We start from the raw sequence: 7,488 nt of genomic DNA, 5'->3' as shown, positions 1-7,488 counted from the left end.
GAACCTATAACTAGTGTCACAGGAATGGTTCAAAATATAGTCAGTAGGAAGAGTCGGTCTTAATGTACTTCAGTCGGCATTGTGCCTTTTGTATTTAATTCCGATGCAATTTCTGTGTTTCATCGTCAATAAGGAGATCAGAGGGATAAAGTAAACCTGAAGTGAAGCATCGGAATCTATAACTAGTGTCACAGGAATGGTTCAAAACATTGACAGTAAGAAGAGTCAGTCTTCTTGTACTTAAGTCGCATTGTGCCTTTTGTATTTTATTCCGATGCAATTTCTGTGTTTCATCCTCAATAAGAAGGTCCAAGGTATACAGTAAACCTGAAGTGAAGCATCGGAATCTATAAATAGTGTCACAGGAATGGTTCAAAACATAGTCAGTAAGAAGAGTCATTCTTCTTGTACTTACGTCGGCATTGTGCCTTTTCTATTTAATTCCGCTGCAATTTCTGTGTTTCATCGTCAATAAGAAGGTCCAAGGGATATAGTAAACCTGGAGTGTAGCATCGGAATCTATAACTAGTGTCACAGGAATGGTTCAAAACATAGACAGTGAGAAGAGTCAGTCTTCTTGTACTTAAGTCGACATTGTGCGTTTTCCATTTAATTCAGATGCAACTTCTGTGTTTCATCGTCAATAAGAAGGTCAGAAGGATACAATAAACCTGTAGTGAAGTATCGGAATCTATAACTAGTGTCACAGGAATGGTTCAAAACAAAGTCAGTAAGAGTGGTCAGTCTTCTTGTCCTGAAGTCGGCATTGTGACTTTTGTATTAAATTCCGATCCAATTTCTGTGTTTCATCGTCAATAAGAAGGTCCAAGGGATACAGTAAACCTGGAGTGTAGCATCGGAATCTATAACTAGTGTCACAGGAATGGTTCAAAACAGAGCAAGTAAGAAGAGTCGGTCTTCGTGTACGTAAGTCGGCTTTTTGCCTTTTGTATTTAATTCCGATGCAATTTCGGTGTTTCATCGTCAATAAGAAGGTCCAAGGGAGACAGTAAACCTGAGGTGTATCATCGGAATCTATAACTAGTGTCACAGGAATGGTACAAAACATAGTCAGTAAGAAGAGTCAGTCTTCTTGTACTTAGAGTCGGCATTGTGAATTTTCTATTTAATTCCGATACAATTTCTGTGTTTCATCGTCAATAACAAGGTCCAAGGGATACAATAAACCTGGAGTGAAGCATCGGAATCTACAACTAGTGTCAATGGAATGGTTCAAAGCATAGACAGTAAGAAGAGTCAGTCTTCCTGTACTTAAGTCGCCATTGTGCCGTTTGTATTTAATTCCGATGCCATTTCTGTGTTTCATCGTCAATAAGAATGTGAGTGGGATACAGTAAACCTGAAGTGAAGCATCGGAATCTATAGCTAGTGTCACAGGAATGGTTCAATACATAGTCATTAAGAAGAGTCAGTCTTATTGTCCTTAAGTCGGCATTGTGCCTTTTGTATTTTATTCCGATGCAATTTCTGTGTTACATCGTCAATAAGAAGGTACAAGGGATACAGTAAACCTGGAGTGAACCTTCGGAATCTACAACTAGTGTCGCAGGAATGGTTCAAAACATAGACAGTAAGAAGAGTCAGTCTTCTTGTACTTAAGTCGGCATTGTGCTTTTTGTATTTAATTCCGATGCAATTTCTGTGTTTCATCGTCAATAAGAAGGTGCAAGGGATACAGTAAACCTCAAGTGAAGCATCGTAATCTATAACTAGTGTCACAGGACTGGTTCAAAATATAGTCAGTAGGAACAGTCGGTCTTCATGTACTTCAGTCGGCATTGTGCCGTTTGCATTTAATTCCGATGCAATTTCTGTGTTTCATCCTCAATAAGAAGGTCCAAGGGATACAGTAAACCTGGAGTGTAGTATCGGAATCTATAACTAGTGTCACAGGAATGGTTCAAAACAGAGACAGTAAGAAGAGTCAGTCTCCTTGTACTTAAGTCGGCATTGTGCCTTTTGTATTTAATTCCTATGCAATTTCTGTGTTTCATCGTCAATAAGAAGGTCCAAGGGATACAGTAAACCTGAAGTGAAGCTTCGGAATCTATAACTAGTGTCACAGGAATAGTTCAAGACAAAGTCTGTAAGAAGAGTCAGTCTTCTTGTCCTTATGTCGGCATTGTGCCTTTTGTATTTCATTCCGATGCAATTTCTGTGTTTCATCGTCAATAAGAAGGTCCAAGGGATACAGTAAACCTGGAGTGTAGTATCGGAATCTATAACTAGTGTCACAGGAATGGTTCAAAGCATAGACAGTAAGAAGAATCAGTCTTCTTGTACTTAAGTCGGCATTGTGCCTTTTCTATTTAATTCCGATGCAATTTCTGTGTTTCATCGCCAATAAGAAGGTCCGAGGGATACAGTTAACCGGAAGTGATGCATCGGAATCTATAACTTGTGTCACAGGAATGGTTGTAAACATTGACAGTAAGAAGAGTCAGTCTTCTTGTACTGAAGTCGGCTTTGTGCCTTTTGTATTTAATTCCGACGCAATTTCTGTGTTTCATCGTCAATAAGAAGGTCCAAGGGATACAGTAAACCTGAAGTAAAGCATCGGAATCTATAACTAGTGTCACAGGAATGGTTCAAAACATAGACAGTAAGAAGAGTCAGTCTCCTTGTACTTAAGTCGGCATTGTGCCTTTTGTATTTACTTCCTATGCAATTTCTGTGTTTCATCGTCAATAAGAAGGTCCAAGGGATACAGTAAACCTGGAGTGTAGTATCGGAATCTATAACTAGTGTCACAGGAATGATTCAAAACATAGCCAGTAAGAAGCGTCAGTCTTCTTGTACTTAAGTGGGCATTGTGCCTGTCCTATTTAATTCTGATGCAATTTCTGTGGTTCATCGTCAATAAGAAGGTACAAAGGATACAGTAAACCTGCAGCGAAGCACCGGAATCTATAACTAGTGTCACAGGAATGGTTCAAAGCATAGACTGTAATAAGAGTCAGTCTTCTTGTACTTTAGTCGGCATTGTGCCTTTTGTGTTTAATTCCGATGCCATTTCTGTGTTTCATCGTCAGTAGGAAGGTCCAAGGGATACAGTAAACCTCGAGTGAAGCTTCGGAATCTATAACTAGTGTCACAGGAATGGTTCAAACATAAACAATAAAAAGAGTCTGTCTTCTTGTACTTAAGTCGGCATTGTGCCGTTTCTATTTCATTCCGACGCAATTTCTGTGTTTCATCGTCAATAAGAAGGTCCAAGGGATACAGTAGACCTGAATTGAAGCATCTGAAGCTATAATTAGTGTCACAGGAATGGTTCAAAGCATAAACAGTAAGAAGAGTCAGTCTTCTTGTACTTAAGTCGGCATTGTGCCTTTTGTATTTAATTCCGATGCAATTTCTGTGTTTCATCGTCAATAAGAGGGTCCATGGGATACAGTAAACCAGAAGTAAAGCATCGGAATCTATAACCAGTGTCACAGGAATTGTTCAAAACATAGACAGTACTAAGAGTCAGTCTCCTTGTACTTAAGTCGGCATTGTGCCTTTTGTATTTAATTCCGATGCAATTTCTGTGTTTCATCGTCAATAAGAAGGTCCAGGGGATACAGTAAACCTGAAGTGAAGCATCGGAATCTATAACTAGTGTCACAGGAATGGTTCAAGACAAAGTGAGTAAGAACAGTCAGTCTCCTTCTACTTATGTCGGCATTGTGCCTTTTCTATTTAATTCCGATGCAATTTCTGTGTTTCATCGTCAATAAGAAGGTCCAAGGGATACAGTAAACCTGAAGTGAAGCTTCGGAATCTATAACTAGTGTCAAAGGAATAGTTCAAGACAAAGTCTGTAAGAAGAGTCAGTCTTCTTGTCCTTATGTCGGCATTGTGCCTTTTGTATTTCATTCCGATGCAATTTCTGTGTTTCATCGTCAATAAGAAGGTCCGAGGGATACAGTTAACCTGCAGTGATGCATCGGAATGTATAACTTGTGTCACAGGAATGGTTGTAAACATAGACAGTAAGAAGAGTCAGTCTTCTTGTACTGAAGTCGGCTTTGTGAATTTTGTATTTAATTCCGACGCATTTTCTGTGTTTCATCGTCAATAAGAAGGTCCAAGGGATACAGTAAACCTGAAGTAAAGCATCGGATTCTATAACTAGTGTAGCAGGAATGGTTCAAAGCATAGACAGTAAGAACAGTCAGTCTTCTTGTACTGAAGTCGGCTTTGTGCATTTTGTATTTAATTCCGACGCAATTTCTGTGTTTCATCGTCAATAAGAAGGTCCAAGGGATACAGTAGTCCGGAATTGAAGCATCTGAATCTATAACTAGTGTCACAGGAATGGTTCAAAACATAGACAGTAAGAGGTGACAGTCTTCTTGTACTTAAGTCGGCAATGTGCCTTTTCTATTTAATTCCGATGCAATGTCTGTGTTTCATCGTCAATAAGAAGGTCCAAGGGATACAGTAAACCTGAAGTGAAGCATCGGAATCTATAACTAGTGTCACAGGAATGATTCAAAACATAGCCAGTAAGAAGCGTCAGTCTTCTTGTACTTAAGTGGGCATTGTGCCTGTCCTATTTAATTCTGATGCAATTTCTGTGTTTCATCGTCAATAAGAAGGTACAAAGGATACAGTAAACCTGCAGCGAAGCACCGGAATCTATAACTAGTGTCACAGGAATGGTTCAAAGCATAGACTGTAATAAGAGTCAGTCTTCTTGTACTTAAGTCGGCATTGTGCCTTTTGTATTTAATTCCGATGCAATTTCTGTGTTTCATCGTCAATAAGAGGGTCCATGGGATACAGTAAACCAGAAGTAAAGCATCGGAATCTATAACCAGTGTCACAGGAATTGTTCAAAACATAGACAGTACTAAGAGTCAGTCTCCTTGTACTTAAGTCGGCATTGTGCCTTTTGTATTTAATTCCGATGCAATTTCTGTGTTTCATCGTCAATAAGAAGGTCCAGGGGATACAGTAAACCTGAAGTGAAGCATCGGAATCTATAACTAGTGTCACAGGAATGGTTCAAGACAAAGTGAGTAAGAACAGTCAGTCTCCTTCTACTTATATCGGCATTGTGCCTTTTCTATTTAATTCCGATGCAATTTCTGTGTTTCATCGTCAATAAGAAGGTCCAAGGGATACAGTAAACCTGAAGTGAAGCTTCGGAATCTATAACTAGTGTCAAAGGAATAGTTCAAGACAAAGTCTGTAAGAAGAGTCAGTCTTCTTGTCCTTATGTCGGCATTGTGCCTTTTGTATTTCATTCCGATGCAATTTCTGTGTTTCATCGTCAATAAGAAGGTCCAAGGGATACAGTAAACCTGGAGTGTAGTATCGGAATCTATAACTAGTGTCACAGGAATGGTTCAAAGCATAGACAGTAAGAAGAATCAGTCTTCTTGTACTTAAGTCGGCATTGTGCCTTTTCTATTTAATTCCGATGCAATTTCTGTGTTTCATCGTCAATAAGAAGGTCCGACGGATACAGTTAACCTGCAGTGATGCATCGGAATGTATAACTTGTGTCACAGGAATGGTTGTAAACATAGACAGTAAGAAGAGTCAGTCTTCTTGTACTGAAGTCGGCTTTGTGCCTTTTGTATTTAATTCCGACGCAATTTCTGTGTTTCATCGTCAATAAGAAGGTCCAAGGGATACAGTAAACCTGAAGTGAAGCATCGGAATCTATAACTAGTGTCACAGGAATGGTTCAAAACATAGCCAGTAAGAAGCGTCAGTCTTCTTGTGCCTCAGTGGCATTGTGCCTGTCCTATTTAATTCTGATGCAATATCTGTGTTTCATCGTCAATAAGAAGGTCCAAAGGATACAGTAAACCTGCAGTGAAGCACCGGAATCTATAACTAGTGTCACAGGAATGGTTCAAAACATAGACTGTAATAAGAGTCAGTCTTCTTGTACTTTAGTCGGCATTGTGCCTTTTGTATTTAATTCCGATGCCATTTCTGTGTTTCATCGTCAGTAGGAAGGTCCAAGGGATACAGTAAAAATCGAGTGAAGCTTCGGAATCTGTAACTAGTGTCACAGGAATGGTTCAAACATAAACAATAAGAAGAGTCAGTCTTCTTGTACTTAAGTCGGCATTGTGCCGTTTCTATTTCATTCCGACGCAATTTCTGTGTTTCATCGTCAATAAGAAGGTCCAAGGGATACAGTAGACCTGAATTGAAGCATCTGAAGCTATAATTAGTGTCACAGGAATGGTTCAAAGCATAAACAGTAAGAAGAGTCAGTCTTCTTGTACTTAAGTCGGCATTGTGCCTTTTGTATTTAATTCCGATGCAATTTCTGTGTTTCATCGTCAATAAGAGGGTCCAAGGGATACAGTAAACCTGAAGTAAAGCATCGGAATCTATAACCAGTGTCACAGGAATGGTTCAAAACATAGACAGTACTAAGAGTCAGTCTCCTTGTACTTAAATCGGCATTGTGTATTTTGTATTTTATTCCGATGCAATTTCTGAATTTCATCGTCAATAAGAAGGTCCAGGGGATACAGTAAACCTGAAGTGAAGCATCGGAATCTATAACTAGTGTCACAGGAATGGTTCAAGACAAAGTGAGTAAGAACAGTCAGTCTCCTTGTACTTATGTCGGCATTGTGCCTTTTCTATTTAATTCCGATGCAATTTCTGTTTCTCATCGTCAATAAGAAGGTCCAAGGGATACAGTAAACCTGCAGTGAAGCATCGGAATCTATAACTAGTGTCACAGGAATGGTTTTAAGCATAGACAGTAAGAAGAGTCAGTCTTCTTGTACTGAGGTTGGCATTGTGTCTTTTGTATTTAATTCCGATGCAATTTCTGTGTTTCATCGTCAATAAGAAGGTCCAAGGGATACAGTAGTCCGGAATTTAAGCATCTGAATCTATAACTAGTGTCACAGGAATGGTTCAAAACATAGACAGTAAGAAGTGACAGTCATCTTGTACTTTAGTCGGCATTGAGCCTTTTCTATGTAATTCTGATGCAATATCTGTGTTTCATCGTCAATACGAAGGTCTGAGGGATACAGTAAACCTGAAGTGAAGCATCGGAATCTATAGCTAGTGTCACAGAATGGTTTAAAACATAGTCATTAAGAAGAGTCAGTCTTCTTGTCCTTAAGTAGGCATTGTGCCTTTTGTATTTAATTCCGATGCAATTTCTGTGTTTCATCGTCAATAAGAAGGTCCAAGGGATACAGTAAACCTGGAGTGAAGCTTCGGAATCTACAACTAGTGTCGCAGGAATGGTTCAAAACATAGACAGTAAGAAGAGTCAATCTTCTTGTACTTAAGTCGGCATTGTGCCTTTTGTATTTAATGCCGATGCAATTTCTGTGTGTGATCGTCAATAAGAAGGTCCAAGGGATATAGTAAACCTCAAGTGAAGCATTGGAATCTATAACTAGTGCCACAGGCATGGTTCAAAATATAGTCAGTAGGAAGAGTCGGTCTTCATGGATTTCAGTCGGCATTGTGCCTTTTGTATTT

This window comes from Schistocerca serialis, unplaced genomic scaffold, assembly GCF_023864345.2.
Source record: "Schistocerca serialis cubense isolate TAMUIC-IGC-003099 unplaced genomic scaffold, iqSchSeri2.2 HiC_scaffold_867, whole genome shotgun sequence".
Lineage (NCBI taxonomy): Eukaryota > Metazoa > Arthropoda > Insecta > Orthoptera > Acrididae > Schistocerca > Schistocerca serialis.
The sequence above is the reverse complement of the archived record's forward strand: the minus strand, read 5'-3'. Positions refer to the sequence as shown.